Here is an 11,203-nt window from a genome sequence, read left to right as displayed (position 1 = left end):
ACACAAAGTCCCACAAAAATAAAAATGGATATTTGGAAGTTTGATGCAGTCATATTTCTGATTTGAAATCTTTAGCAAGTCTCTGGAATCCTGTGAAGATGCATGGGCAATGGAGATCCTCCATTTTTTAAGCTCGGCATAAGCCTGTATTTGTTCTCTTGATTTACGTTGCTTAATAGAGTATATTTTTGCTCACAGCTTTAGTGCACTGCCAATCAACTTTATGTCTACAGGGACATAGTGAAATTTATCCTTAGCCATCTTCAGACATGCTCAACATAAAATTAGAATCAAATCCTAAACATTTATATTCAATTTTAATGTGTCTTTCCTATTCAGCAGACTTGTACAGCACAAGTAGTTTCATAGTGTTAGTAAATAATTCTGAGTTTCTTAATTGAGGGTTCTGATTTTATCTTTTCATATAATTTCCCTTTTATGGTAAGATATGGTATGTTTCATATAATCTGAAATTCATTACAAAATAGTATATATGCGTCTCAGCCTATGAATTTTTCAGTTCTCTTTTATGCTTTTCCCTAAGATTTCTGTTTAAGCCATTTTGCTAGAGAATTCCAGCTGCAGAGCTGAGTTTGAAACAGAAGAATAAAGAAATAAACAATCTGTCTGGCCTACAGGCACTTGCACTGAAAGCTGGAGCAATAAACATTTTGTTGACCAAAACGTTGTGTTAGAGGTAGATTGAGTAGTGAGCATTATAATTAAGAGAAATTTAGATTGATTTAGATTAGCCCTGAGCTAGGACTTACTTTAGCTTTAACAACTCCCTTCTAATCCAAGAATGTGGCCAATTCAGTTACAGTTCTACTTTTCTAAAAAGTAATTTCCACATGGAGTTACAGCAGTGGAAAGTCATGGCGTAATACAATTTTGACCAAATTTCATTCTGCTAAAAGATTATAGATTGCTCTCTAGTCAGACAAGAATAATTCAAAAGTCCAAATCACTTCAAAGGTTTAACCACAGTGAATATTTTCTCATCTGTAGGACAATGTCAGAAGAAAGAGTTTTCATAGGTTTCTTCCAGCTTGAGCTGAAAGTGTCTGAATTACTTCCAGTAGGTGTGACAAGATCATTCAGACTAAATGAGTTTTAAATGAAAAGCCATTCTTACGTGGGAGGAAATAGGTTGAAAGAGTCTGGTGGTGCTCATATTCAATTAGGAGTCATTTCCATTCAGTTTTAACTGAAGCCAGCCTACACTTCAGCAGTTTTCTGACCACTTAAAAGATTCTGGTTTTATTCATGTTTTAGGGAAACTCCAGTTTTAGTTGTGTGTTTACACTTTATGGACTGTTAGCAGTTAATTAGCTGAGCTCTGGCTTTGCACTTTTGCCGGTTACACCAGTTACTGCAGCCTACAAACTATTACTCTTTCCATTTCTGCCTAGTATTCAGAAAGTTTAAATGTCATTTAATATTGTGCTAGGCTTAGCTTTCCATTTGTTCAAACTGGATGGCTGACTGAAGTGCACTGTAGCCATATCTTTACCACAGTTAAAAAGTATCTTGAAATTTAAAGAAAACAGAGAAAATAAATTAAAAACTTAAGCCTAGAGCATAGAAACTCAGGTGCCAAAAGGTGAGCGTGCAATATGGAATCTCTTTGGAAATACAGTAGGAAAGTCCATTATTTAAGTACCTACACACCCATATAACATTAGTTTTGTGTAAATCCATACAGACAGCCTGATTTTTTTCTTACCTGATTGTGTAATTACAGTATATGCATATCTATTTCAGCTTTCTTAAATTTAGTTTGACTTAGTTTCTTAAATTATAATTTGTATGAAGTTTATGATTTCCAAGGTGCATTTGCTTTGGCCTTAAGTCAGAAGAAAGAATTTCAGTCTCATATGAGAGAAGTAAAAAATAGTTTTCATTTATTTGGTGTTTTTACATACCTGTAACTTAATGCTTGAAGACACGTTGGAAAAAAAATCTGCTTTGTACTTCATGTATTAAGATACAAGTTGAAAAATTCTGCTTCTTACAAAATAATGAAGAGCTGTTGAGCATTACTAATGTCTTTCCCGTTTCCCTGTGTGAGAAGACAGTTTCATCCAAATTCTTGTATGATATTACTGATTTTTGTTCCTGAATGTCAGAGCTTTATTTAATCAATCATTTTCATTTTAAGTAAAGTTATGTAAACCAATGATTTTCTTGCATGCTGTGCTGTGAAAATTGATCACATCTCACTTGATCTATCCAAATGCATCACTTCCTTTACCTTTTGAAGCAGACTTTGCTAATGAGCTAAGTTGCTTCCTAATTGAGTTTAAAGAGCAAAGCTGAATTATTTTGCTTTCCATACCAAGTCTGCAGACATCACTACATTCTCTGTGCAGTTCTTTTTATGTGTTGACCAGACCCTGACCACTGTGCTGTGCAAACTCACTGTCTGTGCACAGTGGCTACACACACAGGCTTTGCAAAGTGCAGCTGCAGTTAAGGACACTGAAGCTAAAGACACTGCCCAGTCTCTCAATTTCTTGTTAGGGGCGACATAACCTTCTTAATGTAAAAATATGTGCATACTAGACAGCAAAGCCTGATTTGTAGGGCAGCTTCCTGATCGGTTCTCCTAATAAAAACACATGTATCATCTCCCCCTATTGAGTAGTTTTAATAAACAGCTCTATTCACATGAATGTTTGCCCTGTTATTGCAGTGGAACTTGTTAATTTCAATTGAAAAGAAGATCAAGGCACTTTGCAAAAATCTGTTGAACAGTCCTTCGGTAGTTTACTTTTATTTCCCTATATATATATATATATATATATATATATATGTTTTTGCCTGCTTGAGTGGTGTTCTCATGATCTAAAGTTGTAGTGAATGCAGAGCAGGATGTGTAACTGAGTGTAACCAGTAACAACGTTTCCAGACTTAGAGCAGAAGTCCAGACAAGATCTGAAGTCAATCATACTGTTTTTACTACTCCTACAAAACAGCTTTTTTCCCTTAGAGTATATAATGCTATATGTAAATAGCTTTCTGTTTAGCCTAGGGAATGAAGAAGGAAATAGAAAAGAGAGGTAAGAGCCATGACTTGCTTGGGTTTTTGGCTAATCAATTTCATGCTTCTCGATGCTTCGAGATACCTCTCTTCGTAAAACAAGGTGAAAACATTTTTCTACTAACTTGATTTCCAGCTTTAACTGTTTTTAACTTTTTCCAACTTGATTTCTCAGCTTTAAAAGCAGAAAGCGACATAATTTTTAGGCAAGACAATTCTCAATTATCTTTATCTGCATTCTCAATTATCTTAATATTATTGACATATGCAACCATTTGACGCAGCCCTAATGCGGCAGACACTTAACTCTGTTGAGTTCTGTGGGTGAGTCTAATGGGACTAAGTGAGAAGGAGGGTTTGGCAGGTGTTTGTCAAGCACCAAAATCTGAAAGGTTTGACATGATCTTCTGTTCACCCACTGTCAGGACCATGCACACACACATCCCATTCCCATGACGTAATGTGCGTCTCTGCTTCACCGTAGCTCTGGAAAAAATACTATTTTCTGCTTCACTTTTCTTAAGTACGTGTTAATGTTTGTGTTCTCATCCAGAGGCCTTTTGAGAAAGACAGTAGACTGTGGCCAGTATGAATTGTTCTAAGGAATTGTGTCAAGGTATTAGAGTAAGCACAGTACAAGATGCTGGAGAACCAAGAGCACTTTTCAAGGAAAAGTGATAATATGAATATCATAATTCATTGATTTTAGAAGCCATGTTGAAGTATTTTCCAGTTTCTTAATGTGAAAGACTATAAGCATTCTGAATGGTGAGTATTTAAATCTTGAACATAAACCTGACCACTAGAAAATTCCAGGGAATTAGACATGAACTAGTGTATCCATACATAGGAAGCGAAAGCAGCACAGCTGCAGTAGGGCTTCAGAAATTTGATATGATGGAATTTTCCACTAAAGGCCAGGAAGTCTCATCAAACTGATGGTGCTATTTGTGAAGAGGAGCCATTTTCAGAAACAGCAAATCTATTTTCATACTGTATATATTAATGTTGCATGATATTAAAATACAATTGCTACATAACGTATGTCTCACATCTCAGAAAAAGGTCTATTTTGGCAAATCTTTTAAATCCTAATAAATGCGTAAAAGCAGCTTTATTGGAATTTAGAATTGGTGTTGACCAGATCAGTGGCTGTAGTAACAATCTTGCGAAATAGTAAATGATGATGCCATTTCTTATTAATAAAAATATGTTCAAATTAAGTGCTTTTTAGGAAAGCAGGAGGCAAAGTTATGGACCTAAGAGGAAGGAACAAAGAGAACAGCAAGTGGTGATTTTGCTTCGGCTCCCTCATATCAATTTCATCCTCTGAGGAAGAATCTCTGTTCTTTTCCCAGTTCTTACCAGTCCTTGCTGTATTTGAAGGATACATCAGTCGTCCTATATGTCTGTCAGCACACAGCAACTGACGGTGACAAATTTGTTGTGGATTTGAGAGTTTTGTGTATTTTTGGTTTGGGGGAGAGATTATGTGCAAGTGTGGATGAGATATTATTCTTTTCCCACTAAATTATTGATTTGTAGCAGAAAACAAATGAGTATGTGGTATCACTGCAAAGCCAACACTATGAGCTCACTTTATGCACTCTTTCTCCACAAATGCTAGAGAACCTGTTGCAATCTAAGCAATCAAATTTTGTGACGGCATTTGGCCGATCTGTTGCAAAAGAATTCAGAACTGAAATGAGAAAAGGGTCTGATGAAAAAGAAAAAAGGAAAAGAGACAAAAATACCCCAAAACTTTCTGATTCCCTTTTCCTGGTGTTTAAGTCTGCAAGACTGTCATACTTTATACATGGACATAGTCATATTTCATAGATGATGATTTTGAGTGTATTTTACCATTTCAGTGAAACCTTTTCATACTAATGGAAAAATAAATCATAAGTGTCAAAACTGCTGTTTCTAATGTCATTTTACAATGGGGTGGCACTTTTCTATGATTGTCTATTACTGCTCTTGAAGCAGTAATTTTCAGAAGTAATTTTCTGCTAATTTTTAACTGGGTGTGTTTTTTTCCCTCCTACACACTCTGATGCATGTTTCCACTGCAGTAATTTTTTTAAAGCTGAAGCCAGTTCCTAAAGCTAAGAACTTTATTTAAGACATAAAAGCCCATTTAAGCTGTAGGAGTTCTCTTTGTCTTTTTCATTTTTTCTTGATCACATCTTTTCTCTGTAAGATTACCAGCTTCTTCATTCATGAAAAAATTCAGATCCACTTCCATTCCCTCTGTAAATACCAATGGGTCACCATCCTTAAGCAAGCTAGTTTACACCTGGAGGTTAATATTTGAGACAGTTTTTTATGTCTCACCATATAAAAACTTCTAAATGACGCAACAAACTTTCTGTAAACTGTCGCCCTGAAAACTCAGCGTCTGAGCTTGCTAACATAGTTTTCTAAGGACTTTCCCAGGACAGTAACTGTAAACATAGATATGTGTACATTCTTTCTGTTACACGTCTTGTGATGGGCATCTCTCATGGCCAGTGCAGTGAGAAAGTGTTATCCTGACCATCCAATCCCTGGCCATGGTAAGAAGCCTATAAATCCTGGGAGGGAAAATAAACTGCTCTTTCTTTACCACACCTCAACCTGTGTCTGCGTGATCTATTGATCTTCAGCGGTAACAGTAAACCTCTAGAGGAATGCCATCATGCCATCTTGCTGCCTGATTTTTATGTGAACAGCAGATTGCTGAAGCCAATGGATTTGAGAGCAAGTGCCTCCAACAGCTCTTTTGCGAAACCAAACAATACAAAGTGTTGTTTTGTACAATTTAATATGTTTGCAACACACATCCTTGGGTCTTCAGGCAGCATACTCTGAAATCACGTAATTTTTCTAGAATCTAGAAATCTAGAATTTGGACCAAATCTCTCTGTTCCATCTTGGGATGACACCTATGGCTGCCACACAGAATATTACAGAATATTACAGAATATTACATGACTCTGTGTCTTCCAGTATCAACTTTGTTTTTGTGTGCTGCTCTACTTTGGGGTTCAGCTGTTCTGCTAAGCAGCATCAGTAACATGATGAGTGACACCAGTCCTTCCTGACTTAGCTCCCAATTTTTTCCTTTAACAGAACTTTTAATAAAAGATCTTTTTCTGTTTATCTGAGAGGTCAGTGTCTTCATTGCTGACCTTACTTGCCTGCCAGTATAAATGTTACTTACCATTTTGTAAAAGATGGCAGAAACCACACAAACACATCCAATGTTGCTAGGCTCATTTGTCCTCTGAATCACCTAGTTTACCTCACATCTAGATTATCTGTAGTGAAGTGAGGTAGGAAATATCTGCAGGCTTTCCCATCTTCTTAGTCCATGGTGTTGGAAGAATCTAAACTTTGGTCCTCTTGGGTTTTTAGTGATCTAGTGAAAGGTGTCCCTGACCATGGCAGGGAGGTTGGAACCACGTTATCATTAAGGTCCCTTCCTGACCAAGCTATCCTGTTTCTATGGTTTGAAACCTGGGGTTAAAATTCCAAAGGAAATTTTCATACTTGCTGCTAGGAGACCTCTGGTGACCAGATGACCTTCCTATTCTAAGGTGACTGGTGTATATACAAGAGTGACCTGCAGACCTTGGAAAATAAAATAGTTTAATTTCAAAATTTGGCCAGGACAATTAAAAGTCTTTTTACACTCCTGGCTCACAGTTTTTCCTTTTTCCTTCTCCTTCCTAGACCTGTTTCATCCCCTGGAAAGCAAATAATGATTCATGAGGAAGCTGTTTGCTCTTTGATTTGGGACACTCCCTCACTTTAATATACATTCGTTTTCCTGTATCATGCTGTTCTTCTACTTCTAAAAGGTTCTATCAGCATTTAGATTTATTAAGGAGAAACTAAAAAAAAGTTAAAAAAACTGTTTGGCTAAGTACATTTCCAGTCTACATCAGTTCACATCTGACTAATGGCAATGCAGAAAGAATAGGTCTCTGTAAACTTCACTGCCTACTCTCTTTGCCCCCAAGCCCATGCATGAAATGGTATTATGAGTTTAATTATAGAGATAGCTTGCCATCCCAGAAGAAAACAGAGTCTGGAAGTTATTTGAGCAATAAAGCATGGCAATAGTGGTTACCAAGCTTGCTGTTGGAGATTCTTTAGGAACTTGTCATGAAGAACTTGCCAAGGAGACACAGGTCTATTGTGATCCTTTAAATCATATTTCCTGAAACTGCTTTGTAAATAAAATTTGAAAGGAAAAGCACAGGAAAGCACAAGGTGGCTGCTTTGAATAGCTACAGCAGAGTGCCACTGAATTTTCACACAGTTGAAGGATTGAAAGTTGATAGCAGACAGGGTATGGAAGGTTTGCTGAAGTGTGCAAATGCTTCACAAGCCTTATGTTAGGAGACTGTTCAATGTTTTAAAAAAACAAAAAATAATAACAATTTAAAGGTAAAGTGTGTGGAAACTATTACATCATTCTTATGTCACTGCAGAAGAGGAAATCATATTTCCCTCCTGTAAACCAGACATGAACAGAGCACAGAGACCTGCACATACTGATTGTGTTGAGGTTGAGCTTCAAAATACAAGTCAGTCTCTCTCATATTTGGTATCACATATGGAATCTGAAGAAGAAAGCAAGAAAATATTAGCTTTTATAGTTTCATCAGTCAGTGCAGAAGATAATAATTAAAGAGAAAAAACAATAATGGATTTTATGGTGAGGGGCACTGGAAATTCAGGCTTAGAAAGAACAACAGAGTATATGCTGAATGGAATAGAAACACTCTGGAAGACTTAAACAGTCTTTGATTCCTTCACGTGCTTTAGATTGTTCTCAATTTTAAACGTGCTTTATCTGAGTATATTTTACCACAAGTTGGTCTTTATAGTCATTAGCTGTGCATTATCCTCTCCTTCCTTCCTTGTCCTACAACAATTTAATTGCATCATTTTTTGAATTTAAAAATGCACTGTTTGCATATTTGACATTTTATACTAACTAATATCTAGTCCTCCCTCTTTCTGATGCTCCTGTTCACTAGTTATTAGAAATCTTATTGTTAGGGATGAGTTTCAGATACTTAGTGTTATCACTTTTGAAAGACTGGGAAAAGAAACCAGCAGTGAGATTTCCCAGCTGCCTGATTTTTTTCATTGTAAAAGCACCAAGTAATCGTTAAGGAATCAATTTAAAGAAATTCCTTTGGCAATGCAGAGATGTAGGTGCTGTTTCTCACCTATACTTGGTTAGGACTTGACTGTGTGACCCTTAGCCATATTTTTAACTTTCCTTTGCAAATAAGTCTGGCAAAATCTAAAAAAGCAAGTATGACCTGTGAGATGAACTCTATAAACTGTTGTATTGTTATGCAGCATCTGAAGCATGTCTCAGTTTATCTGCAGGTATATTTGAATGAATTATACTCTGCCTGGAGCTCTTTTGCTGCTGCATCTGCCCCTTTTTAGTATCATTCCACCAACACAATCCTAAGTGTTTCTTCAAAGAAGAAGAACCAGGCTTTGAAATTATTATGAAAGAACTGAGATTCTTATCAATTTGGTACCTGATATGTCCTCAATGAGAGGACTTTATAATAAACAGATGTTTTTGCCACAACAACCCCCTGCAGTGCTACAGGCTGGGGATGGTGTGGCTGGACAGTGCCCAGGCAGAAAGGGACCTGGGGGTGCTGGTGACAGCAGCTGAACACGAGCCAGCCCTGTGCCCTGGGGGCCAAGAAGGCCAATGGACCCTGGCCTGGATCAGGAATGGTGTGGCCAGCAGGAGCAGGGAGGTCATTCTCCCCCTGTACTGGGCACTGGTGAGGCCACACCTGCAGTGCTGTGTCCAGTTCTGTCCCCTCAGTTTGGGAAGGACGCTGAGACGCTTGAGCACATCCAGAGGAGGCAACGAGGCTGGTGAGGGGCTGGGAACACAAACCCTGTGAGGAACGGCTGAGGGAGCTGGGGTTGTTTAGCCTGGAGAAAAGGAGACTCAGAGGTGACCTCATCACTCTCTACAACTCCCTGAAAGGAGGCTGTGGTCAGGTAGGGGTTGGTCTCTTTCTCCAGGCAACAGCTGACAGAACGAGAGGACACAGCCTTAAACTGTGCCAGGGGAAATATAGGTTAGATATTATAAAAAAATTCTTCACTGGAAGAGTGATTGGGCCCTGGAATTGTTTGCCCAGGGAGGTGGCAGAGTCACCATCCCTGGGGGCATTTAAAAAAAGACTGGATGTGGCACTCAGTGCCATGGTTTAGTTGATGAGGAGGTGTTAGGTTAGGTCATAGGTTGGACTTGATGATCTCATAAGGTCTTTTCTGACCTAGTTCATTCTGTGATTATGGACAGCTCTCATTCTTAAGTCTGGTAGCATGGTTGTTCTCAATAGAATACAAAAGCAGACCCTGAGTCAAAAACCTAAACAAAGTTCAAGATAAGAGAAAAGCTGCTTAGGTTGAAGGCAGTGTCTGAATGTAACATAGGGACCTAGAGGAACTGAAAGAAGAAATCTGGAAAAATTAAGAAGTATAATTTGATAAAGTGTTTTAATTCCCTTCTCATCACACAGCAGGGAGCCAAGTAAAATCTTCTTGCATTACAGCATGTGGTGACACCAACAGGGCTTGGTCCTGGGAATTGTATCATTACCAAAATTTCTATTTCTAGTAAAATCTTCATCACTGTTTTCAGAAGAAGCATATGTACGTGTATCCACATAAGTGCTCGCTTATTAGTGCACAATTCATATACAAGACCAAATCCGGACTGTTGTGTCACTCCATGATAAGAAAGTTAAACTTCTGTTTCTATTATCTATTCTATTATTTATTTCTATTTTTTTTATTTCAATTTATTTCTATTTCTATTAATTTCTAGTCTTAGGGAAGCATGTTAATGTTTATTGAAAGATACTACGTATTTGTCTCAGTCTGTAGCAACTTGCCTCTGTCAAATGTTGCTATTTTTACATTTTCCTTAGCATTTAAATTCTGCCTACTTCTGTGATATCACCTTCTTTTCAGGTAATTTTGATATTCTTGCAGAATATGGAGTGAAGAGATGATTTCTTTCTGAAGGGCCTCCTTAATGGCAGAAGATGTTGATTTCCTGAGGGCCAGCTGGTACAGCCTCCCCCAGGATGGCACTTCACCATGTCTGAAAAGGCTGCAGTCAGTATCAAACTCAATCCTTTTGTGCAAGAATTAGTTTGCAGAGCAACTCACAGAGCAGCCATTAATTGATTTCTACATGTCCTTGTAGAGTATTCACAGAGCTGTCAGAGGTGAGTAGGCCTGGAAGTCCCCAGGATAATTACTTAGCTGACATTTGTGTCACAGCAGTGCTGAAGGGGCTCAGAAGCGTCAGAAAGAATGAGTCACAAACAAACCTTATGGGTAACCCCCGAAATACTGGCATGGCTTTCTTTCTCACTATAGTGTTTCCAATATTCCCTCTACCACAGCAGTTTCTAAATATCACACCTCTTTCTCAGCTGTTTTTTACCAAAATGCAAACTGGACATACTCTAGATTTGGATAGAGACTGGTATTTCTTGCAGAGAATCTGTGGCACACCACTTAAAAAGCTGATTAGAGTTTTACATTGTGTTATGTAGCCACCTTCATATTCAGGAGTTTTTGCAATCTTTGTTCTCTATCCATCAGGTGAAAGTGGGAAAAGGGAATAAAAGACCTTGGAGTTCCTGAAGCATCTGAACTTCTGCAATGACCTGCTTACCTCTAGGGACATCTTTTCCCACTGAGGACTTGAAAGTTCAAATACCTGCATAAAATCAGAGCAGCAAATTCTATGCACACTCACACATTTATCAATAAGGGATTATCCCCAGGAGGAACTGTTTGAAATGACACAACTTTTAAATTTTTTTTTAGTAACTTTAGTCATGAGTTTGTTTGCCTTTGCCCAGGGGGAGGAGAATTTAAGTTTTCTGCAACATCATCTGTCCACTGAGGGTTTGAGGTTTGCTCGGTGAGGCCTGATGAGTTTTAATGAACAAAAAGAAATTCCTAGACTCTGAGAGTTTAACATCTTTAGGTCGAGACTAGCCAGAAACACAGAGGAGGTAAATGGACATTTACAAACATTAACAAACCCCCTGGTGCAGTTGGAGACACCTGGTCTGGGAAAAGATTGGCAAGTGA

Source organism: Pseudopodoces humilis, chromosome 4 (genome assembly GCF_049639895.1).
Source record: "Pseudopodoces humilis isolate 2021_Gansu_Grassland_sample_001 chromosome 4, ASM4963989v1, whole genome shotgun sequence".
In the NCBI taxonomy this organism is placed as follows: domain Eukaryota; kingdom Metazoa; phylum Chordata; class Aves; order Passeriformes; family Paridae; genus Pseudopodoces; species Pseudopodoces humilis.
The sequence above is the reverse complement of the archived record's forward strand: the minus strand, read 5'-3'. Positions refer to the sequence as shown.